The sequence below is a fragment of the Sparus aurata genome, chromosome 4 (genome assembly GCF_900880675.1).
Source record: "Sparus aurata chromosome 4, fSpaAur1.1, whole genome shotgun sequence".
In the NCBI taxonomy this organism is placed as follows: domain Eukaryota; kingdom Metazoa; phylum Chordata; class Actinopteri; order Spariformes; family Sparidae; genus Sparus; species Sparus aurata.
Window position 1 is genome coordinate 37,300,537 of NC_044190.1, and position 27,664 is coordinate 37,328,200.

Below are 27,664 nucleotides of genomic sequence, written 5' to 3' on the forward strand. Positions count from 1 at the left end.
GTGGAGGAATGCTCAATCATTTACTCATCAACTTATATTCACATTTGCACACGTTTCCACAGAGACTTAAGTCCGGGCTGTGGAAAAGAAAGTCTGCGAACAATATCCACACACATTCTCTCACCCGCTACGCTGCAGCACCACTGAACTCAACCAGCACTACGGCATCCCAGCGGCACAGTGAGAGGCTGTTTATCTGTTTTTGCAAATGAACTCTTACAGAAACTGAGCCATTGGCAAAGAAGAATTAAAGACATTCTTTTAACAAGAATATCCAACATCAGAAAGAAGGTAGGAAGACAAAGAAAAACGGTAATCAAAGGCAGGTATTCTGAGAGATGTTGATATAAGAAAGCTCGTTATTTGGTTACAATAATGTGGTGGGCAACAATTACAAATGTACCACACCAGTCCGTCAGTTTCAGTTCTGTTCAGTTTTCCCAGCAGTTTCATACATGCTGCAGTTTCCATCATTTGAACCCTCCACATATTCAGTGTAGGAGTTTGAGGCTCCTTCCAACACCTGTGAATCATCAGGGCACAAGTCATGAAGCCAGTTTTTATTATTCTAAATGCAGATTTACTAAATCGTGGCACCACCATTTTTTGTCCCAAGGAGACACAATCTCACAATCACAAAGTTCACGTTCTAACCATTTACCCGTATTTCTCCACATGGGGAGAAACCCTGGGACATTCCCATGATGCATGTTTGCATGTGCCCTGTTTTTGTCTGCATTTCCACCATAGATCGTCTTTAGTGAGGCCCATTCCGTCTCGCTGGAATAAGATAAAGACATTCTTAAAATCAGAAAACCGAATTAATAATTGATATTCCCTGGATGCAGCAACCAAAAACAGAAGTTAACTAACTGCTGGGCCAAGTCTTCTTTAAGTGACTGTATCGCCTCATCTGTGATTTTAGCGCTTCAGGACAGTTTTATGACAGTCCCAGCTGAAGACGAGCTCCAAATGTGACTCATGTAATATTGTCTACGGGGGAAATGGAAGCAACCAGAGGCACTCCTTCCGCTTCCTCACTCCCGAGACACTGTCTTTAAAAGTCCAAATTCTCTTTTGGAAAATGGCAGATTATGCACAGTATCATCACAGTTTGGATTTCCTTCAAGGCATACCATGCAGTACTATGCATACTATTTGTCATACTGCCATACAGACGCACAGTAGCGCCTCTGACACACTCTTCTGTTGTTGTAACGCATGAAACAAGCGAACATTTTATCAAACTATTTTCTTATTGCTATCCATAGTCAGCACACACTTCTAATGGGTCGTTATTGATAACTGAGAGGGATTACTTTAGTATGAGTCTATATATTGTTTATTTGGAAAATCCTGCTCAGTTCAGCTGTAGACAAAAAGACATGGGAATTGAATTGCAGTCCAGTTTTAATTTACTGACTTCATATGCTCAGAGGGTTTGCATAAACAAAAATCACTGCAGCTAATTAAAAAAGAAAATCCAGGCAGGGAGCGATCCATAATTCACAGCCACGTAGATGCAGTCTGATCGAGCACCAGCTCTGTATTCCACCTGGATTACAGAGGTTTTTAAAAATATGACTGTAGTAAGGGTACTGGCTCTCTGCCTCTGCTTCTCTGTCGCTGTTTCCCAACACCTATGTCTATACTGTCTCATCTCCATGCAGAGATCAATCTCTCCCTCCATCCATCTGTCGCCCTGGGTTGCAGGGAGCAGTAATAAAACTTAATGTCAGGGCGGATGAAGATGTCATGTTGCAGGCTTATCGCGTATCTCCATTTCGTTGGATGAGACGGTGCTTTGTTATTAACAAGGTTGCCTGGAGCTGCCTACGCACTGCATCACCTTCTATCCAAAGACGAGTCTTAATTTTAACAGCGGGGAAAATAAGAAATCCAACTCTGCAATTCCTGTTTATGGCAGCATATTCCTTTATCCATCTCTTGTTGTGTTTCCACCTTCATCACTCTAAAAAAATGCGTTTTAAGAGCTGACAGTTCAAAGGCTCTTGGACTAGCTGTTGCATTTGTAGCAGATGCTTTTCTCGCTAATTAATGCCAGCGAAGACAACTCTGACATTCACTCAACCAAGAGCAACAGAAACACAAGCTTTCTCTCTCCCACACTCACGGATAGAAAGAGCACGAGGCATTTGCGATGTTCAATTTTCTGCTTGGCACATTTGCACCAGCTATAGGTTAATTGGCTAATCCTGAGCGGATGGAGGGATTGATGATCGTAAAGAGGCAGGGAGAGAGCGAGTAAAAGACTGACAGTGAGGGTGGAGGTGCAGAGAAAATGGCATGTGGGAAAAGAGAAAATGAGGGGGACATCGGGACCAATTTGCCTTCTTCTCCCATCATTAAGGGATAGTTTGGGCGGGTCATTAGCCGAGTCTGTCCTGTTCGCTAGTCTCATGGTGCAGAATAAGGAACACCTGCTGAAGATGGCAGATGGCAGAATAAAGAGCCCAGAAATAGACGGCCATGAGGGGGAATGGTAGATGATTCAGCTCCTGCCCCTGTTTTCAAATTATTCATTAAAAAAATGAGGGAAATACAGAGTTTAATAAAAAGATATTATCTGTCATTTGTCAACCTGACAGCAGGAAGGATGACGTGAGAAAACTACCTAATCTTTCAGCTGTGAAACATTTGGATAAATAATCAATAATACGAAGCTTGACGGGGAGGGACGACAAAAAAAACCTCATACTTTCCTCAAGATTACAGTCTAATTATATTTGTATACTTTGCTAAAGATAAGAATCTAATGAGAGATGAGGAAAGTAGGGGAGACGTCAGAAACTAACTCCTCCCTCCGAGAGCGATGTTGTGCACGTGGAACAGAAATGTTTCCTTGCAGCGATTGTTATTCCACTCGCAGATGATGTGAGCTTCTCTGAGAAAGACACTCGAAGAAATCAACTATCGCTTTAAAGGTTGACATATATATATAAAGTCATGTAATGCAAACACACTTAAAGTGTTTTGTTCACTCCTGATTTCGTTGTTGTGTGTAGGAAGCTTGTTGTTAATTATGTAGCCTGTCAACACCAACGTGGTACTGAATGACAACCAGGTGCACTTACAAGGTTATAGAAAACAACAGTATAAGTAGGCCAACATTAAAGATATTCTGCATTAAAAAGTCTATAAACGACGAGGTCTTTCCTATGTGGTTTGTGGCGTTGTGTACTGATGATGAACAGCTGCTTCACTCCTTTCAGAAAATGTCCTGATAACAAAATACGTTTATGTTTTAAATCAGACCACGTTTTGTTGTGTATCAGCCAATTCCCATCACGATCAATCCATCCAATCAAAGAACCTTTCTTTACTTGATTTCTACATTCATTCAACAACATTTGGGTTAATGTAAGATCTGAATGAATGAATGAATGAATTTAAAAATAAAGTAAATAAAGGTCTTTTTGTTGGATGGGTGGATCGTGATTGGTGATTGGTATTGGCTGATTAACAACATAACCTGGTCTGATCAACAACATAACCTGGTCTGATAAACAACATAACCTGGTCTGATTTTCAAGATAAACATATTTTGTTTTCAGGACATTTTCTAAAAAGGAGTGAAGCTGCTGTTCATCTTCTCTAATAAACGAACACAAGCAATTAAATAAATCTGCATTTTAAAAGGTTGTAGTCACAAGACGGTTTATCATATTGAGCTCACACCAGTTCTTGATGAGCACAAACATTTTTACATTGATTATCATTCGAAGATTTGCAATCAGCACAAACTTGTGTTAACAGCAAGATTTGAAAGGAATATAGGGAGAGTAAACAAAACCTTCTGTCAGCATGGACGTGTCCTGAGCCCGGGTAACTTCTCACTCCATTACCTCCCCCTGATCAGAGCAGACGCGTGATGCCAGCCTGCCATTAGACCTGTTTAGCCTCATTGCGCGGCCCTGCTTCCCACTCTTTTAATTCTATTTCTGTGCGTTGGCCACAATACAAAGAGTGCGCCAGTTTGCCGAGAAGCGTCCAGGATGCTCGGATGCAACGGAGCGCGGCAGCCTGCCAAACGCCGGCCAAGAAAAGCAAAAGCACAGGAGGGATTTAGTCAAGTGCTCATTTAAATATGAGCGAGCAACAGACTGTGGAATTTGAATGAGATTATAAAGGGAGACGGGGTAGGATGAATTTCAATTTGAGAGCATTACATGTATTCTCTCTTTGCCTCCCCCCCCATCTACTCGCCCACCTCCCCACCCTCCCCCACTCCCTCCCAGAGGTGAGATAATGACTCCCTACAATGAGCAAGAGGGAGGAAGTTGGCAGCGCTGTCGCCTCGTAGCGAAGCCCAACAGTTATTATGGCATGGCTGCTCCTCCCCTCCCATTTATCTGTGAAAACACGCACACACACACACACACAAACACACACACATGTAGGTTAACAGAGCATCATATCTGAGTGCATCTCACCAGCAGCTACACTGCAGTGGTGCGCATTGCACCTCCAAAACCTCCTGATCACATCACAACCCCCCTGAGCATATATATATATATTTATTGTGTGTAGGTGTGGGGTGGTTGGTGGTGTGGGGGGATGCCTGCCTGAAGCTGATTCAAAGGCAGCAGCAGGTTGAGGGAAGACACCGAAGGAGGGAGAAAGAGGCAGATGGAGGAAAAGCATCGAGTGACAGAAAAAAAAGAGCAAGGAGGACGAGTGAGTAGGGTGGGAGAGAGCAGATTGTGAGAGAGAGAGAGAGAGAGAGAGGAGGGGAGTGAGAGAGAGCGAGAGAGAGAGAGGAGGAGAGAGAGAGAGAAAGAGAGAAGAGGGAGGGGAGGTTTATCCAAGAGCGCTGGTGAGATCGAAGTTTCAGCCCTGCGCTTCACGCTGCACAGCCAGGACAGAAAACACCACACCAAGACCACACAGGTGAGACGACTCTTCTTCCTCTGCAGCCGCTGTGAGAGGTTTTTTTTTAACCCTTTTTGCATTGAGGTGTGAAGGAGAATGAAAAGCGATGAACTTGATGCTCAGACGAAGTTGTGAGTGTGCAGGAATGCAGTGTAAACAGCGGAGCATCCCCGGGTGTTTTGTTGTGTCCTGAGGGATCAACAAAGAGTCCACGATGCGTTCATCCCAGTGTCATTCTCCAGATGAACTCCAAACACAAACAAGGGTCGTACGTGTTGATGTTATATTCATGGATGCTTTAGTGAAGTGTTGCATGCAATGCCAATTTTAAAGCACTATACTGTGTGTGTGTGTGTGTGTGTGTTCAGCAGTCGTGCCGCGTCCGAGCAGCATGTATTATTTATCTGCACTGATCTCCAGAAACAGCGATACCTCAGTCTTGGCAGAGGCGGGGATGTATGCACTCTAACGTATTCATGAGTGTTGATATCATATGTAGTCATATATCGTATGCTTGGCTGATACAATGTGCTGTGTGAGAGGGAAGCAAAGGGACAACCTGCATCTTTTATATGCTCAGCTGTGCAACACTTGCTTTGTCTTGTTGGTAACATCTTTCCACAGCAGGCTGCAGCGTGGCAGAAACAGTACGCATGGATATCCTATGGTTTATTTATCTTTAATTATCTGTGGTGGAGATAGCGCAGAGCCCCGCGGCAGCAGGAGGCTGTGAATAAGGCTGAGGTGATGAGATCTCTCTGTATCTGTGGAGGTTGACTCCTTTTGTCTGCAGATACACTATCTCCATCCACATCACTGTAACACACGGCTGCTGCGGGCTACAGATTCATCTTCTGACTCAGTGTGTGTGCGGATTACACATTTGTACGAGGCATATGCTGGTTGTATTTACAGCATCTGTGTGTGTTTGTGTGCCTGCATCCAGCTGCTTCTGCCCTCTTTTTATTGAGGACTGAATGCAGCTCCTGATGTGGAGACAGCAAACAAAGGGAACAGCAATTAGAATGCAGAATCGAGATTTCACAACATCTTTGATTACAAGTAAAGGAATACTCCACTGAAACTCAGCGCCTGTAGGCTTGGAAGGTGGTTCGGTAAAGTTTTGAGCTCGCTGCTGTGAAGAGGACTGGAGCTGACGTCAGTTTGAATCTAGAGCATCTGAATGGACAGAAAAATCAAAAAACATTTACAATGTTGTCTACCCTCTGGCTGGAAGCAAAGTGTTGGTATTTGATAAGCGCAGAGACTCAAAGATGAACTGCCTATCTTCACATTTTGCCTACATAGTGTTGCTGTGATACACTTCTGTGATCTTGTGTCTGCTCTCTTCAGTTTCTTTGTCCGCAGTATTTTTTATGATGTCAACCGAACAAAAGCACCCGATGTTTTGGAGTTTTTCACCTCTGATTCTGTTTTGACAACAGCAGGTGAGCCACCTGTGGAGTAAGCTTGTCGCTAATTATGTAGCCTATCAATCCAACGGCATCACAAGAACCAGGTGCACTTACGAGTTTGTACATTATTTGCAGAACAGCCTCAGAATTTAGGTTCAAATCAGGTTTTTTGATCACGAGAGTAAGAGAACTATTGGCAGAACATGCTTTTTATGAACTTGAAGAAATACATTTGATCAGCTATCCGATGCGTACAATACTCGTACACTTATTGTACCAGATACTCGCTGAGCTCTACAATTTCCTGATGATTGTGACTTATGTTAAGTCTAATAAGATATGTTTGCCATTCCAAGGAAAAGGAAAGGCACTTTCAATATAAATCAACCTCTTACTGATCGAGAAAGGCCCCAGTGCTACATTTTGCTCTACTTCCACTGAAATATACTCCACGTCAGCAGCTACGCTAACCTCTCGAGGAGCTGCCATTGTTGCTTTCAAGCAAACAGTCGTTACTCTCGCTGGTGTTCACATCCAAACCTCGTAGCTGCTGAACCGCTGGGGCAAGATATTTGTAAGATCACATGATTTCGCAAATGCAGGCGCTTCGCAATGTAAATGAGTTCCCGTACCAGGTTGCAGCTCTTGGTAGTTTTCATTTGCTGTTCACTGATGCGGCTGTGACAGGTGTTCTCTTCCCGGAGGAAGTTCTCTTGATGTGAATTTCCAGGGACTGAGCTGGTTTACGTTCAAGTTCGCAAAACCTTTCCTTTTTTCATCTAACAGTCAAAAACACACCTCAGACTTCTTGTGTTTCGTGCCGCAGTTATTTTTAGAATCCAACGTGTGAATGGTACGGATGCAAAAAAATAATAGTCTTGTTCTTCACACAAAGCTCCAACTGTTCTTCTTCTCCCACACTGTTACACAAAGTCTCCCTCTGCCTCACGCAGTACTCTGCATTACTGATGCCACAGCGTAAAATGGGGAATGCAGTACGTTTAAATACACCAACAAATGTGGGAAAAAAAATGTAGATTGTGTCGACTTGCTGAGTGACGTTCAGCAATGAGATTCTTCTGAAGAGACTACGTGCAGCAGCGCGACAGGGTTAAACCATTTTAATGTTTGGCTGGCTATAACATGAAGCATCCAGCAAAAAAGAAATAATTATGACTTGCGTATCTTAAAATTATGGCTCAACATAATTATGAGATCTGTATCTCATTTATTAGAAAAGTATTTATCTTGTAATTACAGAGCGGCGAGGGTCATTATTACAAGATAGCATCTCCATCTTGTTTCTGTGGTAAATGCACTTCCATAGTGATTGAAAATTGAATTTAAAAACTGACAGCGAGCCAGCGCACGGACGGCAAAACTGAAAGCGACCGTTTCTGCATTTTGCACCACACTGAAGCCTTGCCGGTTTTCTGAACTAGACTCCAGAGTGAAGCGGGAGCGTCTAATGACGTAAACGCCCTTCTCTAAGTCTGCGGAGGATAGCAGTGGTTTGATCTTGGAAATGTTACTAAGCTGCTGACAGAACTGCTGCACGACAGTTATGAAGTGTTGTGCAGAAAAGGATATTTTAACTTTCAAAAAAGTTTCTTTGCCACAAGCGATAAGCTGTTCAAAGCAATGATCAGACTTGTATACACCCATCAGCTGCAACTATTAACCACTGAAAATTGAAGTGAATAACAGTGATTCTCTCGTTACGAAACAATGTTCTGCTGGGAAACTCTGGGTCCTGTGAATGCCAAGTTGACACATTCTACCCACCCAAACACCGTCGCAGATCAAGTACAATCCCACATAGCAATGGCACTCCCTGCCAGTCCTCAAAAACTGCCCAGGAATGGCTCTAAAGATGTGATAAAGAGCTGAAGACGTTGACCTGGCCTCCCAACTCCCCAGATCCACGTCCAATCCATGGAGGCCCCACTTTGCAACCCACAGGACTCAAAAGGATCTGCCGCCAAAGCTCTGGTGCCAGAAACCCCAGGACAGCCCCAGAGGTCCTGTGTCCATGCCTCAACAGGCTCTGGTGAATTTGGTCGACAGGTCCGACTATGTCCTTTTGGGAAAGATTGGCCACTTGGCAGCCATCTTGGCAACATCCTGGAGCTGTTGTCTAGGTCATACATAGCAGGCCAGCATCAAAATGAATGGAGGTGAACTGCTCCATCAGGTCTGTCGGCTTTTAAAATGTTTGTTCCCTCAATGGAGTTTGGAATGGATCAGAGTTCTGCTGCTCTGAGACATATTTCCTTGACTTACCATTTAGTCCCCCTTCCTCGCTCACTTTCCTCCACGCCAGCTCCGTTTTTGTCCCGTCTCGGTACGAGTAGATTTGTTATCATTGTTGTCCGCAAACGGCTACGATTAGTGATCACTATCCTCTCCTCCTCCTCCTCCGTGGCTGTTTATGAATGTCCGAACAACAGTAACGTAATGTCATGACGTTAGCGTTAATGTCAACGTTAAATTGAACTGACTTCCTCTGAGTATGCTGATAACAACAGTGATCTCTCGCTCCACAGCGCTGTGTCAGCACAAGTTACAAGCACTGGCTGGCCTCTCGTGAGACCTCACGTTACATTAACCGGTCCATCTACCTTCTCAGTCGCATGTGGCTGGCTGGCAGGACCTCGTGAATATTTTACACTGGTTAAACCAAGAAGGCACTGGAAATCCTTATTGATATTGGCAGGAGGAGAGCTAGTGAGCAGAAGGCAGCTGGTGAGCAGCATCCTGTGTTATGTGTGTGTTAGTGGTGCATGGATTATCTTCCTCGTGTTTATCTGATCAACTCTTCTGATCGGGTTTCATAGAGGCCACCAATCAAGCTTTTTATCATGTAAACCGACCCGTAACGATCGGTGCCTGATCACAGCACCCTTCATCTTGAAGTGGTTTGTCTCCTCTCCTGTAACGTCTCTGGCCAGGTCGACGTCTTCAGCGCCTTGTCAGGGTTCCCCCACGTTACAACGAGGTGATCAACGTTATTCACTCCGACAGTTAGTCCTTTGGCGGAGCTGTGTACTCATGCATTAATGAGACTCTGTTGGACATTAAACGTTCTGATCCTGGCTCGTGCTGAAACAGTACAACCGGCATTTTTTATTTCCAAATATAACAGAATGTGGCTCATTTGCAGAAGGCAGCGGAATAACAAACCTCTGCAAGCAGCAAGCAGATGGAGGTCTGTTTGTTCTGAGCCGGCCAGTCTTAAAAACCCGTAACACGCTTCCCACACAGGATGCCGGAAAACAGAATGCAACCAACCGTATGAGATTCCTGAGCGACCGCGGGTGAGTGTGTCGGTCGTGGTGCAGCGAGCGCAGCTGTGTGAAAACAAGGCGAGCGCTGCAGTCAGACTGTTTCCGAGCATTAAGTTCACACCTCCAGGTTCGAGTTATTGTGGACGCCTGATATAAACAAGTCATGTAATAAGCTCTGAGAGGAGAAACATGACAGCACTGCAGCCGAGGATGTGTTCGACTTATGCAGCGAGTCATCATCTGATAAGCCCTCTGTTGCTGCACTTATCTGTCTCCTGCAACACCCTGAAACACACACACACACACACACACGTTTCCACAAAGCCAAACACTTAACACCGAACTTAACCTTCACATCACCTCTCTCCGCTCCCAAACAGAAAAACATCCATCACTGGATTCTTTCGTCTGTACGCGTCTTCATCTTGATTATAAACACAGTCAGTTTGTGACGATGACTTTGCGTATTTTACATTTCCTACATTTCCTATAAATATTTCCCTCACAAATAGACAGCGTGTGATTTTGCTGCTTTTGCTGGAGAGTGTGAGTGTGATAGCGCTCAATAATAAAAGAAGCAGGTGAGAAAAAGACGCTGTGATGTCGAGACACGTTAGTTTGGTTCGCCGTAAAGTCGTCCTGGAGGTCCCAATTCCTGTCTTTACTGTTAGTTGGACTCAAGAGACTCTAATGAAATGATTCAAGTCAGAAAGCTTTGGGATGTTGATGTTTGTAAAGACGTTGATGGTTCCCAGAGGATGAATCCTATCCTATAAATCCGCCTACTGTTTTTATTTTAGTTCCCTTTTGGGTGAAATGTCTCAACAACTTTTCAACGGATTGCCATGAAATTTTGTACAAACATTCGCGGTGCCGCGAGGATGAAGCCCGTCATCGTCACGTCACAAATATCAGTCAGTCAAAAAGCCTTTTCGCAGATTTTTGTCAGAAAAATTAACACAGACATTTCTAAAAACTTTAATGTGTCCTATTTATTATATGCACACTGCTGCATCCATGCGGGAAAAATTGAATGCAGATTTTCCAAATTTCAGGCTTTTAATACATTGATTAATAAAAAAGCTTAAAAAAATTGGAAAGCCTCGACTCAAGTTAATCAACTGACTGAATCATTGAAAAATGAGATTAGATGAAACCAGATTATTGGATTAACGGTGAGTAAGTGGATAAATCTGTCTGTTCCTCTTCTGATGGATTTCTGCCTGTATGACGGATCAGCGTAGGTGTAAATGTAAAATGGCGGCTCCGAATTCTCAAAGATCTGACACCAAAACCTTGTTGTGTTGGTTTAGATCGTAGAAACGTGTCCTGGTGAGAAGATAAATATATAAACACATGAGTGTCTCAACAATTTTCTGTTCACGAATGAGAAAGAATGTCATGATAATTAACTAATAGATGCGGTGTAATTTTTCTCGCAACTCTTGGCTCAGATTTGAATCCCACAGCAGCTCCTTACATGAGTGACATTTGTTTATTTGGTTCCAATAATCAGACACACAATGAGCAGCAGTCAGCCGGCCCGGTCGGCTGCTTGGCTCACGTCTCGTCTGTCACTGGGTGGATCGAACCCTGCCGTGTTTCCTGGCAAGACACCAGGCTGCTGCCGTCGTCGTTACCCTCCCTTCCTGTCTCTGCCTCTTTCCTCTCATCTTTCCGTCTCTCTGCAGTCGTGTCGGGTGAATTGACAGCACTGAGAGAGCAGTGTCTCTCCTGCAGGTTCTCTTTGTACCGAGACAGTGGCAGGAGAACTAAAGACGTTTACAGGACGGATTAGAGTTCATAGAAATGGATCCCTTCTGTTGTTTGCTTCTAGCTGACAAGCCTGGCTTACACCTCAAAATCTTCCTCTCTCTCTCTTTTTTTTTTTTTTTTGTATTCCTTCTCTCTGTGTTTCTGTCCGTCCGGTCCCCAGGCTGGTCCTGCGTCTACAGTTGAGCAGGCAGCTGACAGCGCGGTGACAAGTGTTGAGGATGGGTGGATGAGAGGCAGCGGAGCGAGGGAGGAAGGGGGACTAATGAGAGGGACAGCCACAGCAGGGGTCTGTCACTGCACCTCCAGATAACAGCCCCCCTGACTCTCTTTGATATCGGTCCCAAGTGACCAGGTCGCTCCATCTTCAGCTTGTAGCAGTGAGGAGGGTGTAGCGGATGCTCATTAGCCACTCATGCTTTTTTCTTTCCCTTTGTGCACTCATAGAGGGAGGAGGAGGAGGAGGAGGAGGAAGCAGAGGAGGGTGGTGTCAAACCTGGCACAGACCAAAAAAAAGGCAGAATCATGAAACGATCCAAAGGATGGGAGGTTGAGTTGTTTATTTTAGAGGATTACCGACACACTCAGCTTCTCCACCCTGAACACCCTCCACCCTCTCTGTGTTCGTATGAAAAATGCAGGCGCTTGTTGGCGAGGAGCTGCAGGAGGAAGCAACAGGGAGAGATCGCACCTTTTATCATGTGAAGAATAACATTGACTCACATCAGAAGGCAAAGCAGAACACATTTAACTTCATAGACGGACCGTTTATATTTCTACAGTACAATAGACCTTTTCTTAAATCAAATATAATGACCTTGCACGACTGATCGACTGTATTCAACTTAATTTTTGAATCAGTACACGAGCCACAGAGGTCACAGGGTGAACTGGTCGTAACACAAACGCACAAATATACATATCTTGGGAGGTACAATGACCGTGTGGATGTGGAGTGGCCTTCATGTTGTAGAGGAAATGCAGCTTCCGATTCGATGCTTTTCCATCAATGTGTCCCTCGATTCTCCTCATTGTTCTGCAGCCGCGGTGGCTGTCGGCTCAGCAGGTTGTCTGAGCGAGACGCCGAACCTCAAATTGATCCCCGATTGTATCTCTGCTGACATCAGTGTGAGTGTGATGGAGAGGCCGGCTTTGAAATGCTTCAGTTTAAAGCGCCGTATAGATGCAAAGGTGGGTAAAGGTGCACGATGTTGTTTCTGGGAAGAGTTTTTACTCAGAAGAGAAAAGATCTGTTCTAAGCAAATGTAAATAAACAAACTGACCTTAAAGGAAAACACACTTTATACTGTTAAACTTTGTTTACATGTGGCGGACCCTGCCACCTTTCTAGCTTTAAACAGTGTTCTGGGACTTTATTTTCCTCTGAGAGCAGCTTCTTCATTCACTTACGGAAAAAATAGATATTTCTGAGTTTGTATTATTACCTCATTGAATTTCTCCTCCCAAAAAAACTACATAGTGCCCCTTTAACATGGGTGTGATTTAAATGCGACAGGTGACAAAAAGAAACGCATCCTTACCTTGATGTTGTTTTTCGTTCGATGTAAAATAACCAGGGGGCGTAAAGGAGGGTCTCTGTGTAAAATAGCTTTGGATTCAGTCAGTGACACAAGTGATTAAACTCAGGATTGAGAACATGTTCGGTCATGAACTGAACACAGTTAATCAGAGAATCTGACACAGTAAAGATGAGATCAGATCAATGAGATCGATCTCTCCCTTACACTTAAAAGGTCTTTGGAAACATTTGGGACAATGTGAGTTCACACTTCAACTAAATACACAAAAATCGAACAAAGGTCGAGTTGGTTTTAGACATTTGAAAGCTGAGGTCTGTGCACTATGCTAACACAACACCTGTGATGAACTGGTGACTTACCTGTGCATGCTGGTTGAGTTGCGTTCAAGCCACCAGGCGGAGAGATATTTTCTGAAGACAGCACAGGTCGGTCTCTGGTTTTAAAGACGAGGAGAGCTCATGTTTCAAACACGTGACAACAGGCACTTCTTACAGCTAACAGAGTCCTGATCTTGTTAGATGGAGGATGTGTGTCTGTGTATCATTTAGAGGGGTGTGATTCTTGAAAAGAAAATGTATTGATTTAATGGAGACGAGGTCCCTGACAGTCGTCTCTTCAAGATCTATTTAAGGGTGACAGGTTTTTTTAGTCTACACAGGAAACGCAGAGCCAATTTGTCCCAGATGAAACTTAACAGCCGCCGTTTTTATGAAAAGGTTTTTCTTTTGTAGATCTCAAACCGTGGCTTCAAAAAAGCGTGGCAGTGTGAAGTAAAGCATTAAATATTTATAAAGACAAACTTTGATGACCCACAGGAGGGATTTTAGTTTAGACTCCAGGTGCTCGCTGTCAGTTCCCCTGCCCAGAACCATCACGCTCCTCTGGGCTTCTGTCTGCACACATTGCCTGATTACTGACTCCAAAGTAGTTCGACTCTTTGCTTAGTCGACGCCAATCTTTGTTTCCACCGTTAAGAATGTCCTGATAATGGTAATAGTTATAATGATAACAACAGACTGACGACTTTAATGTCCATCCTCAGTGGAAGTGAACGTTTTGATATTGACTTTGAGTCAGCGGTGTGAACTTTCATATGCTCCCTCCCTCAGAAGCCTGCGCTTTGATTTCGCCCTCCCAGCAGGTCGGAGTCTGACTGAGGCCGCTTCAGCACATCCGTCACACCCTCCAGCCCTCACGGAGGAAACAGAACCGCAGTATTGATCACTATGGAAACGTTAACATGCTGGGATTTCTCTGTGCATTTAACGACAAGCGCACGCCATCGGGAGCGGTCTTGATTTTTTTCTTGTTTCTTTCTTTGTGTTCTGCATGAAATTGATTGGAGGAAGAGAAAGGGAGAACTGGTTCTGTGCTCCGACTAATGAGCCCTGCGAGGTTTTGGAATCAGTCTTTCACCTTACTGAAGGAACCAGGTAAAACACTTATTGATTTTCATTCTTTCTCAAACCGGCAACACTCGATAGATTCTTAAAGGGCACTGAAGTCTATCGGGGGGTGTGTGTGCTCTCACTACGTGTCCTACAGTGAACTGAACTATATCGACTTTTACATCCAACCGGTGGAAAATGATGAAGGTTTAAGTGCTCTGTGGAACAATCTGGTAGCTGTCTGGAGTAAAAATGATCAGTGAACATTTTGATGCACATGTTGGAGGATAATTCTGGTTCTGGTCAGGTTAACAATCTGAAGAGGCCAAAAAACACTCGTGATTAGATGGGTAATTATTTCCAGGTTATCCGAAAGATATTAGAAGCAGTGAAGTACAATTACTTTGCCATAGTTGTACTTTACTTGAGTATTTCTGCTACTTTATACTTCCACTTCACAACATTTTGAAGATATTGTACTTTTACTCCACGACTTTTATTTGAGAACTTTAGTTACTTTGCAGATGCTGCATCAGAGCCAAAGTAGCAAAAATTGAAACTACTTTATTGTTTTTGCAATCATATCTCTCTGTAAAAGCAAGGAATCTCTGTCTGTCTGTGTCTGTGTGTGTGTGTTCCTCAAATATCTCTGCAGATCAGGATCAGACTGACCTGAGAATTTCAACATGGCTGCTACGTGGTTTAAGGGTGTGCGACGTCGCATTTGTTTGGACTACAATGATACCGTGAATAAATTATTTCATAAAGTATTTACCAATTCCGCTAGCATTGTTAACCATAGCCACCATAGTCACGTGCGCACCAGAGCCAATCACTGCAGAGCCCGAAACAAGCGGATTTATACCCGCAGCGGCGCGAGCTGGACCGGGGTTTTGACGGCGGTTCAGTCCCGTTCTGTTCTGTTCTGTGCATCTGATCTGATTGTTGGGGATTAATGAGACTAAACGAGTCCGGACCGAGTCTGTTCCGGTCTGAGGAGATCCGGATACGCGAGGACAACAAACTGGAATCGGAATCTGTGGATGTTCGTGTGTAGCTAGCTGCTAGCCGCTAGTCCACCCCCACCCCCCACCTCCTGAGTTGACGGACGCGCTGGCACGTCCAAAACCAAATTTACGCTTTTAAGCGAACATTGCCGTCACGTTTGCTTTGTGTCTGGTGCAGGAAGAAACGGTAAAAGCGGGCCTTTGTCATGAAAGTGTCCGCAATTATAGAGATCGCAAGTTTTGAGAGTTGAGAGATTTGTGACATATAGCGTGTGTTTAGTTAGTGTGTTCTGTAGTGTTTGGTGTAGTGGAGTAATTTTTTTGTGTTGTGAGTCAAAACAATGAGGAGACTGCTGAATGTGGAGCAGACAGGGAGGAGTTGAGGGAGCTCTGAGCATGAGGCATTGCCTGCATTTAAAGGGACAGTGTGTAACGATTTAAGTTATTTATTAACTCAAATCAACGTCTTCGTTCATAAGTAAGTCCTCATTGGTGTACAATTACCTCTGCCAACAATCTGACTCCTGAGCGAAGAATTACCTATCTGAATATACATAGCACGGGCAAGCTCTATGGAGGCCGCCATGTCTTTCCGGTTTTAAAAAAAACTATGGACTGTCGAGAGGGACACAAAGCACTACGTGGTACTACGTAGTAAGGCTAAACGCGCTTTCGCTCAGAGCTAGCTTGACTGCGGAACTGAGAGGGAGCTCAGCGAAAGCGCTCGTCACTAACAATAACAATAACTAACTACATCTTTACCTCATTACTTGAATCAGTAGAAATACTCAACGCTGTTGGGAAAGAGTCCATATTTTGATCATGAGTTTCTTGTCCGTCAGGGCCACCGTAGCTTCCGGAACGTCTCCAACGTCTTCAGAACGGGAGGGGTGAGCAAAGGAGTGTTGCAGTGTAGAACCTCACAGCTAGATGGCACTAAATACTTGATATATTACACATTGTCCCTTTAAATGTAAATAGTTACATATAACTTTGTAAATTTCAAAAACGTATGCACAAATTTAGCAAACAACAATTTAAATTTGCATTATAAGTAATGAAAATGGTTCGTTAAACATATTTGTGATTTTCACAGTAAAAAAAATCTAACTTTTTCTACTCGGATTTTATGTTTTTTGTGATTTTAGGTCCATTGTGTTAATACAGTATGTCAAAATGGAAAAAAATAACTACAGTCGCACATGTGAGGTTGTGCTGAAAATAATGACACCAAACAAGGCAAGGTAAATAGTTTTTATGGTGAAATATAATGGTAAAATCAAAAATAGTCAAAAATGGCAAATTATATCCCTGACATCCAAACACAGCCTCATTTGGCCATCCATGAAAAAGCTACTTAACCTCCCACTTTTCTATAGGAATACATGCTTCATACGGGCAGTGCACTAGTTTTTACAAAAACGCAGATTCTGATAATCAGAAAATATTGAATTTGGGATCTGGGTATGAGTATAATTTACTTTTACTTTTACCTTTAGATACTTGAGTACATGTATTGCCAGAAAATTGCTTTTCATACTTAACTACATTTAATTTCAGATACTACTCCTACTGTTGACTTTTACTGTCACCAAATGAATATTTTAACCCGATGTCTCGATTTCTACAACAGGGACTTTTGGAGGGGACAATCAGGATGAACTTTCCCAAAGTGTCCTTTATAAAAATTCATCACAGTTTATGATAATGACGACCTGGTTGTACTTTCATCTGCTGACGCTCGGTTTGGTTTCACCCGGTGGTTTTACTGTACCGTCGTCTTCCGATTCTTATTAATGTCTGAGCCAAATTTCATGTCAGTTCAATCATGCTGCTGCTAACCTGGCAACAAATGTCAAATAAATACGAGTCAGAACAAGGAGAGCCGGTCAAAGTTTGTCCGTAGACTGTGATGGATGTTTTACAGAGAAACATATTTCCACTCACAGCAGCAGGAACACGTCTTCTTCTCACAGTTGCTTTCAAAACAATTTCAGTTTAACAGCACAATATGGATCAAGGTCAGACAAGGAATTGCTGAAATGCGTTCTGACAAAAATTACATAATCGCAGGAGGTAGGTGGCTGAGGGGAAGGTTGAGGGAATGTGCAGTGTGCAGCATTTATTTTGGTTCTGTGCTCCGGAACATTGAATCTGAAATGAAACAAAAAGACAATTTTAAGGTATCTTGTCGAAATGTGATGACCCATGTTTTACAGTGTCTTACAAACTGCAATAACAGATTTCTCTGGCCACTTGGGAGGCAGTGGAAACAAGTTGTTTACATGAGTAATGAGTCGTAAGTCAAATGGTTGTGGTTTCTTTTGGTTTGGGCACCAAACTACTTGGTTAGGTTTACTACGCTTGAGGGGAGCTTCCAGAAGTGACACATGAGGATACCTACAGAGTCAGACGTAGCAGCGTAGCGTAGGGCTGCTGTATTATTACAATGCTCACCAGCTGGTCTCTAAATGTGTTTAAGTCCAGAGTTATTTGTCAATGTATGTGAATAATATAAGCGACGTACCGCACTCACGTTACATGATGTGAGTTACGAGACTGAAGGCAGTTATTTTAACCCAACTGATCTTCTCCTGAACACAAGTAGTTTTGTGTCCAAACCTAAACAAACCGCGACCGTTTGACAATGCTAATAACAATTTGTTAAGTCATAATATGTCTTAACATCTGAACAGACATAGCATATAACATATATTATTGCTAACCTGACCGAGGAGCCCTTCAGATTAAAAAGCGATGCTAAAAAAATGTGATGGTTCGACCAGATAACGATCTGAAAAAACCCCTTTAAAGCTCTGTGAAGCTGAGAGGAGCTGCAGACTGATGTGATAATTATCTGTAGGTTCATCACTTCTGGCGACCCCTTTGAGGTTTGCTGGTGACTTCAGCCGCTTTAAAAGTGAAAAAGTACTACACTGCTCAGCATATATGGACGTGAACACGAGCTGAAAGTCAGCATTTCAGCCTCCCAACACAGTAAAAACATCACCGTCCTAATTCTTTCTGACAGCGCTGTTGAGTCCAGGAAAGAAAAATGTGCCACTTCATCAGAAAATAAGTCCCTGAAATCACAGTTTGATGCTGTTTGAAGTGAGCGGACAGATTTTTGCTTTAATATCCTTGTTGATGACATTACACATAAGGAGAGACGGAAAACTATTATCATGAATAAAGCACATCAGTTTTCGTGGCCTTCAGCGTCTCGCGTCGCTGCTTCATCGTACGATTTCATGAATATCCACACGGAGACAAAGTGTCAAATTATTTTCTCATCAGGATCAAGCTCATCTCCTCTCAGCGGCAGAGGATCTGCTCCCACTGATTGTGTGTCTGGGTGGCTTTTTAAGGCTTCGTGCTACAGTTCTAACGAAAGTCATTTTCAAAGGCGGTTTTCACTCAGATGGCGGTGGGAGAGGAGAAAGCAGCCGCAGCCTCCAACACTCCCCTCTTTTGTTGTGAGGAGATGAGGGGGGTGTTGGCCTTGAGCTTCACAATGGATGTTTGTCTGAACTCACAAAGCGAGAGATGTTTCATCCCTTCTGTGTGGGTTATATATATTCATATATATATATGTATATATGGGGAGTTACGCTCTCAGTGCTTTTGAGCCTGGACGTAGTGAATGCAATGATGTTTGATCAATTTTAACGTGGACTAGATGAGCTCAAGCTTTTGTCAAGCCAGAATGAAATGTCTAGATTTTACGTTTCTGCACGGATGCACAGATTAACATCTCTACAATACGTATCATATCAAGTTCACATTACATGTAGGCCTAAATGAGCTGATATTAACTTACTCACAGTCATGGGAGAAAAACAGAGCTGGTGTCGGGATGTTTTTAGCCTAGCTTAGCATAGAGGGGTGTAGGGATGGCGTATTTTTGTAGGCCAACCTGGTAGTTAGCATCATCCTGGTTGTTTCCACAAAAAAAGATCTTGACCAATGGTGTGCACAAGGGGGGGCAGGGGTGGTCGCCCCCCCATGGCCCAATTGTTAAAAAACACATGCTAAAGTGCCCTTCTGGGAGCCAAAACGCGTGTTAAAGTGCCCTCTTGGTTGGCAAAACACACTAAACCGCCCGCTGGTTAAAACATGATAAACTGCCCTCCTGGGTGGCAAAAACGTGCGCTAAAGTGTCCTCTCGGGAGCCAAAATGCGCGCTAAAGTGCCCTCTTGGTTGGCAAAACACACTAAACCGCCCGCTGGTTAAAACATGATAAACTGCCCTCCTGGGTGGCAAAAACATGTGCTAAAGTGTCCCCATGGGAGCCAAAACACGCGCTAAAGTGCCCTTCTGGGAGCCAAAACGCGCCTTAAAGTGCCCTCTTGGTTGGCAAAACACACTAAACCACCTGCCGGTTAAAACATGATAAACTGCCCTCCTGGGTGGCAAAAACATGCGCTAAAGTGCCCCCTTGGGAGCCAAAACGCGCGCTAAAGTGCCCTTCTGGGAGCCAAAACGCGCGTTAAAGTGCCCTCTTGGTTGGCAAAACACACTAAACCGCCCGCTGGTTAAAACATGATAAACTGCCCTCCTGGATGGCAAAAACGTGCACTAAAGTGCCCCCTTGGGCGCCAAAACGCGCGCTAAAGTGCCCTGTGCATGCCACTGGTCTTGACAGATGAACGTCACTTAATTTTCGAAATGTGTACATTAAATCTGTAGAAGTACAAGGCTAATGTTTGGCTGTCAAGATACGACATCAAGGTCACATGACTTGAATGTCCCGGTCCTCTGCTGGAGGGAGAGAGGCCGAAGAGGTTGGTTTGTTTACCCGCAGAACTACAGCTCAAAAACTGCTGTTCACAGACATTTCAAGAGCCACTGTGAGAGTTGACAGTTTGAGTCAAGCACAGAGAACGCAACCAACAAAGCCAACCTATCAGAACCGGAGTAGGGTGGGTCTTGGGAGAAGGTTGGGATCCTTATTAATGTTCCTGGGACACAGATAGCTCAACTCTTATGTTTGTATGACGACAATCATTAAGTGTCAGAAACCTCAGTTTACTGCTCACTGTGGATCGAACCTCGGAGCCTCGCAACACCTATAGGGAGAAGTGAATGAGTGGTAGTAGTCATACTTACCACACACACAAGATTTTAATTAACCCTCAGTGCTAACAGAAAAAAACAGATCCATATATATATCCCAAGATGCCGAAATGTTTCTTTAAACTGAATTTCCCCTAATAAGCAGTGTGTGTTTTCACCCGTGCATATGTGCCGTGAGTGTTTCTTTGTTATCGTGGCTTCAGTGCAGGCAGGCGGCCGCGCTCGCCTATACGACGGAACAATAGTTCTCTCTGTGTGGCTTTGATCTAATGAGAGAGAAGCGGGGGGTACGAGAGAGAACGACAGAGGGAGGGATGTTGTTCAGGGAGGCAGAGAAAAGAGATGCATTTACACTGGAATCACGCTGACAGTCAAACAGCTACTCCGAGAGCTGATTACACTCTGACCAAAGAGCTTAGGATTTCTTTTAAGGAAAATTAAAGTCGACGGCTTCACATTCACACGAGGTTACAGCACAAATTAAAACTTATACATTCCCTCATTATGCCGTCACAGCTACGCAGCTAGCTCAAGACCCTTAAGATGAACGTTGAGAGTAAAGACGAAGCAGATACAGAAAGTGAACTACATTATAGTGCAAGGAATAATGGACTATATTTTACTTTCCATCAGGTCAGAAAGAAAAAGTATCACCCACCTGACGCACTCGCTTACATGGCTGAGCCACTGAAGCACGTCGGCAGCACAGCCGTCGTTTATCCTGTGTATTGTCCTTTTTTTAGCAATTTTTTTGAAGTTGAAATATTTTCAATTGTCTCTCATCTGAAATATTAAATACGCAGATTTCTGTTGTCTACCAGGAAGTGACTGTGAATGTTAACGTCCTGGTAAGTTGTTTTTATAAAACCAATCGCAGTGTTTGTTTACAGTACCTTCCACGTTTCACCCACTAGCTTACTTACAACTCTTGTTTGTCACAGATCCAGATGGTGGATGTGTCAGTCAGTCAGCTGCACAGCTCTGTCAGTAACCCAGATAGCAAAACCTCCCAGACACCCTTATCCAGCCCACATACTGCGTGGAATGGGCCAGATCCAGCCCGCTGGAAAAGAAAGAGCTGTGGCCTAAATCTGGTTTATTTTGTCGACATCTGGTACCAGAACTATACCACTATACAGCTCCACAGAGCTCCTGCAAGTGTAAGACCCCACAAGCAAACCCTTGCACCACACCTGAAGTCAGGTGATTCTCTGTTAATTAGAAAACACAAATAAAAAAGCGTCTGTAAGCGGAGAACTCCGGTCGCGCTGCAATCATCCTCTAACTCCAGTCTTAGGAGCTGTGAGACAAATTCAGGATCTCCTGTCTGAGGGTTAAATGTCCCCCCAAGACATTTAGATGATGACACCGCTGCGTACGCTCTGCAGGAGGAAATATTAAAAACCATTAACAGGTTCTTGGAGCAGACTTAAAGGTAATATAAACTGGTAATCCTCCGCCGGCCGGGGAGAGCTGGAGCCCGGTTGTTGTGCTTCAGTCTGGGGGCTGATGTGTTTGTTATCACCTCGAGCAGATGGCCCAGCGTGGAGGAGAGATCCGCGCACACAAACACACACTCGCAAATGCATAAGCATTGTCACACATGCAGATCATGCGTGCGCACACCCAACACACGCACACACACACACTGTACTCACACATAAGCACAGGAAAACACAGCCAGCTACACACAAACACACACTGTTGCACCCACAACACGCACACGCATTATGTTTTTAAATATAACGCAGGACCCACACACACAAACACACACACACACACACACACTATATATATATGGGAACCCACACCTTTAATCACACACACACACACACACACACCAGCAGCAACCTACACAGCCAGGACGACACAAACACACACATCACCTCCCACGTCACAAAGTTATACAGGCCACACACACATTTACTTTATATACAGTCCCCCATAAATAACAGTAACACACCTTCCCACATCTTCTCGCTTTATTCTGTGAATCCACGCTCACATTTCTTCAGCTTTGTTCGCCTCTCCCTCCTCCTCCTCCTCTCCTCCTTCTCACCTCAATCATCAGTTATCGATCTGTCTCCAGGGAGGAGAAATCAGCCTCCCCTTCGTCTATTTATAGGCATGGGGAAGATCTCAGAGAGAGCCACCACCTGTGAGAGAGGAGAGATGGAGTAGAAGCACAGATGCAACTGATACCGCGAGCTGGTGGGTAATTTGATGGCGAGGCGATACGAGAGTTGAGTAGAGAAGGGAGCCTGTGAAGCGATGGACCTGCTTTTGTTCGGCTGCATGTTTGGTTCACCGCGAGGCGAACACCGACACAACGACAACCACGCCGATATGCAAATGCAGGGTCCTTTTTTCACATTCCTGCATAATTCAACTATATTTAAAAGTTACAAAGAGCTTCGGGGGTTGAGATCGACGGTCCTCGTGTGTGAGCCACGTTTTACAATCCATCTCAAAAATGCATGAAGGTCAATCTAAAAATAAGGCTGGTTTCAAAGTCCTTGATAGGCTGACCTTTTGGAGACAAAAGGGGTTCGGCTGACAGGTTCCTGCTGGCTGGAAAAAAACACACACAAATAACTGATGTTTGTGTTCAGACATGGACCTTCCATCTCTCTCTTACACACTCTGTATTTTTCTTAGAAGGGCACATCAATCCTTTAAGCCTGAGCCGACTGACTCTGAATGTCAAACACTGTCAGAATCACAGCCGCAGAGATGTTGTAGATACGAGAGATCAGATGATGGCTGAAATAATCATCAAGCAGTGGACGGAGAGATGACAGCAGCATGAGTGGAGTAAGATACCTGTCAGAATCCTTTTTATGGTGAAAGTCGATCCCTCCGATACCAGCAGCTCTCCTTCTCCAACTCTATCAGCAGACGAAAGCTAATATGTGTGCACCATAGTTATGGTTTGGTTGTTAAAAGGTACAAGGTCATTTCTTCATCACAACATAATGAAATGACAGCATGCCACACAAAGGACAGAACACTGAATCTGCCTTCGTCATCTGTGTTTCCACCGAGCATCGATGTTACAAACACAGAGTCCACCTCTCCTCGTCGTGCACTCTGTTGGCACCGATCACGATCCGCCCGTCAAGTGATCCGAGATGTTGTGATGTAGACGGTCTCTGGTCTCTGTGGACTCAACAGTCTCTTGATTTCACGTTGTTTTGCCAGCCTGAGTCCTAGTTTGTCCATTTCCTTTCCCTCCAACCAGACGTTGGCCAGGAGCAGCCTTAAACCAAGAGCTGGATTAGCATGGCTCTTATTCCGACTCTCTTCCTCCCTGGGACAGTCCAGACCGTCAGGTTGGATGGTCGAAAGACGCCGTGGAACATAAAACAAAATGTAGTATCAGTTAGAGGAGCAACAGGCTGCTGCATCTTCATGTGCCGCCATTACCAATGCCAAAATCCAGCTATTATCTACCTCAGCTCTCTTGTTTATATATCACTTTTCTATTTCAATTGACCGCCAACTCTTGAGGGGGCGGCTGTAGCTCAGCGGGTAGAGCAGGTCGGCTAGTGATCGGAAGGTCGCTGGTTTAAATCCCAGCTCCGGGCTGAGCTGGGCTGCATGTTGAAGTGTCCTTGAGCAAGATACTGAACCCCAAATTGCTCCTGATGTGCGGTTGGCGGCCTCTGCCATCAGTGAGGGCCCTGTGATGAGCGGGCGACTGGTCCAGGGAGTACCCTGCCCTTGCCTAGAGTCAGCTGGGATCCAGTAAAAACCACCACGACCCCATAAAAAGGGATAAAGCGGTTACAGACAATGGATGGATGGATGGCTCGATGAACCAACCCTTGAATTAATGCTTATGTTAACTTTGCACCTGCTGCAGCAATGATAGAGGCTTGAAAGTAGACCCTTACATAGTCACCAAATATCTCACTTTTTACAAAAAATGCAAACATTAACAGCAGGTTTGGATTCAGCCTTACATAAAGGACTAACTCATTCCTGCACTGGCACTGGATGTAAGTCACAGGTTGCAGAATTGTCCTAGAAACACTCGTCTGACTTGCGTTTGCCTCATCAGGCATTGCACACCCGCAGCACTCCTCTGCTACTTTAAGGCATCTATCAGCGGAGCTGTGGTTAGTCATCCGTTCACGCGACAGCGACTGCTCGTCTGAGACCAGTTTGCCGCGGGTCACTCCTCTAAGATCAAGAGTCCTCCTGCTGTGGTCACTGAGGCGTGCAACCCCTCACCTTCCAGCATAACAACGTATTTCATGCTTCGGTATAATGAACTGGCTGAAAACAGAATGAAAAGGGTTGAAACTACATGATGGCGCAGAGACGAAGACTCACAGCGCTTCAGTTGACAAACATCTTTTTAATGGATCCTCAGGAGGTCGTCGTCTATGGGAGCTTCGAGGATTGATGTGTCTTTTCCTGAATTCCTGTTTCATTTCCTGTTTCCCATTTTCCCCTGAAGGTTTTTTATTTATTTTTTGTCATCTCCCTCTCTGAAATTGTCGATCTGTTGCCGTTGGACTGTGATCAAACACAGTGATGGAATGATTACTAAAAATATTTGTGTCATTACTCAGAACTGAAGAAACGCTCCGGTTCATCTTGAGAGCTTTTCTTCAGAAGCGACACCAGTGTTTACTCTCAGTTTTTTGCTCTCCAGCTTCTTGCTTTTGTTCTTTTTTTAGACATTCTGGCAGTGAGGCTCGAGCAGCGACATGTGAATGGATTTTAATACAGTTTGGCTCCTAATAAAACAGCTGACTTGCCCTATCTAGGTGCGATTTGAGCAGCTGCCCAGTCATTTTTTGAGTTGTGATGAAAAGGACGATGAGATTGAGAGTCTCATCTTGATGATGGAGCTGAGCCATAATGCAAAGTTCTGGACTCAGATATTCCTTCGGTCCCTCAGCTTTGTTATAATCCCTCAGGAACAACTGAAGACGGCAGAGACCAGCAGCCAAGGTTACAACGATGTTTCTCTGCTTGCTGTGTGTTATGAGCGTGTAAGGAGCTCATTGATCTGGAGGGACGTCCAAGTGCTGCCGCCCCCCGTCGATGAGAGCCAGGTGGTTTCGGCATCTGGTTGCTCAACCAACTTTGTTCAAGTAATCCCCAACACGACCCACATGACGGTGACGTGATGGGATATATTATGCGAATGTGTCATAGCTCTCCTGCTGGATCAAGTCTCAGTTAGTCTCACTGCAAATATTGGTTTTGAAACCAACACCTAACCCTGGCCATATGCTTGTTTACTGACTGGCAACCAGCTTCTCTGGCAGAGACGGGCAGGTAATGGCACAAGAATGAGAAATGTAGAAAAGCTTTTGGAGACTTGAAACCCCGGCATATCCACGTTGTGTGACTTCTGATGAAGAAATGCCTCCAGAAATGAGAACAGACTTCAGAGGGCAAGTTATTTTTAATAGACATGTTGTCCATCCCTCATTTTCGATTTTGGAAAGGTTCATGTTCTGAGTGCAACAGAGTGATGAAGTAATGAGTCCTAAAACCGAGAAATCATTTAGCGTTTCTGCACATCTGGTTCCCTCGTCTCAAAGTCTGCAAGTTATTTAAATTGGTTTCCAATTAAATGTGTGAAATAAGGTGTGTGGTTACCTCAGACTTAAGATATATACATGTTTCGCTCTCCGACATAAAATCCATCATTAAATGTCCCACAGTATAATTATAAAGCTCTTCCGTTCTTTAAAAACAGTTGGCGGTTGCTAACAAGTGTCTGATTGAGACTACAGAGGTTGTCTGGGACATTAAACGTCCTCACAGCGAACACGGAGACTCATCTACTCACTAGTCCGTCTTTACAGGCCCACTTTAGTTACAAACTATTCTAACGCTGACTTTACAACCTGTACATTTATAGTTTATAGAAAAGAGAACCAGGTTACTTCCTAAAAATTATGTCACCTTTCACAACTCTATTGTGTCTCAGTGATATTTGGTTGAACCTGCCGCGTTTGATCAAGATATTTATCAGCCCTGTCAATCACTTGGGAAAAGAAATCAGAGTTTTACCTCCTTTCTGAAGTTTGTTTGTTCATTTCCTGGAGGCATTTCTTCATCAGACGTCTATACATTTCCCCTAGACGTCAATACAGCTGACACCACAAGTCGGGCACCAATGCAAGATTCAGTGGTCCTTCTGTCTTCGGTTCTTTGTGTCTCTGACAGTCATCAACAGTTTATTTTAGTCATGGCTACAATCGTTCCCTGCTCTTAAAGGAACAGTTCAAGGAACTTCTGAGGAGAAGTAAAATTACCCTGAAACTGAAAGTAATGAAAGTAAGAAAGAAATCGAGAAGTGGCAGGAGGAAGGCAGAGGGATTTGTTTACTCGAGCACATCAAAGTTAACACACCAAATGTCACCGTCCTGAGGCAGAGTTTACTCAGTATGACCCGCTGTGATGAGAAACCCAAAGCACATCTAGGAGTGACCCTGCTGACGGGATAGCTGAGTCTGGTCGAGTCTATGGGAATCCCCCAAGACCCCCTCAGGGAAGCTGCTGGGCAGAGGAGTCTGGCTGGGATGGATGGATGGATGGAAGGATGTTTGGATTAGTCGTCACATAATCTTCTTACTCTCTTTTTAATCTGTAGAAAATGTACTGATGATTTCCTTTAATTTCCTCGTTGGCATTTGGCCATCATAATTAAGTGCCGGTGGCCACGTGAAGTTGCAAAAGCTATAATTTGCTGGAAGGTTGCTGGTTCACACACAAACGAGTGGGAGCAGCATCACCGAGAGGGAAACAATGAATATATAATATCCTCTCCTCTTGAATCAAGTATCATCAACAGCTTTCATCAAAGTAATTAACTGGTGCAGGTTCCATTGAAGCTGCTCACATCAGCGTCTTCACTGAATACTTAAAATCTCTTTGGATTTGAGAGGAAACACAACACAGTTCTTATCCACAAACACAAACAATACACATCACATCAGCTTAATTTCAGTAGCATCTCGCTGTACTGCATGTAAATATGGAAAATAGGTACTTTTTGGCTTCTTAGTGCTGTATCGTAGCCAACTGGACTTGTTTCAGTTTCTTGAAGACGTTTCACCTCTCATCCAAGAGGCTTCTTCAGTTCCAACAAGCTTGAAGCCGTGTCTGGGAGTGTCCTTACAGAGTCGTTAGGGCCACTTGTGGATGGTTCCCCTCTCATTACAGAGGCTTCTTCGGTTCTAGCTAACTGGAGGGCAGTCACAGGCATTTAAACCCTGTGTGGGAGTGTCCTAGCACCATGTGGGAGTGTCCTT

General features: G+C 44.2%; 1 protein-coding gene across 1 annotated transcript in view; it reads left to right on the forward strand.

The window, feature by feature from the left end:
* Nucleotides 1–4,437: 4,437 nt before the first annotated feature.
* c1qtnf4 (C1q and TNF related 4) overlaps nucleotides 4,438–27,664 on the forward strand; it is a 36,477-nt gene continuing 13,250 nt past the window's right edge. Inside the window, exon 1 of the mRNA XM_030414421.1 lies at nucleotides 4,438–4,911. The gene's annotated coding sequence lies outside the window, so the exon portion shown is untranslated. The remainder of the gene's footprint in view (nucleotides 4,912–27,664) is intronic.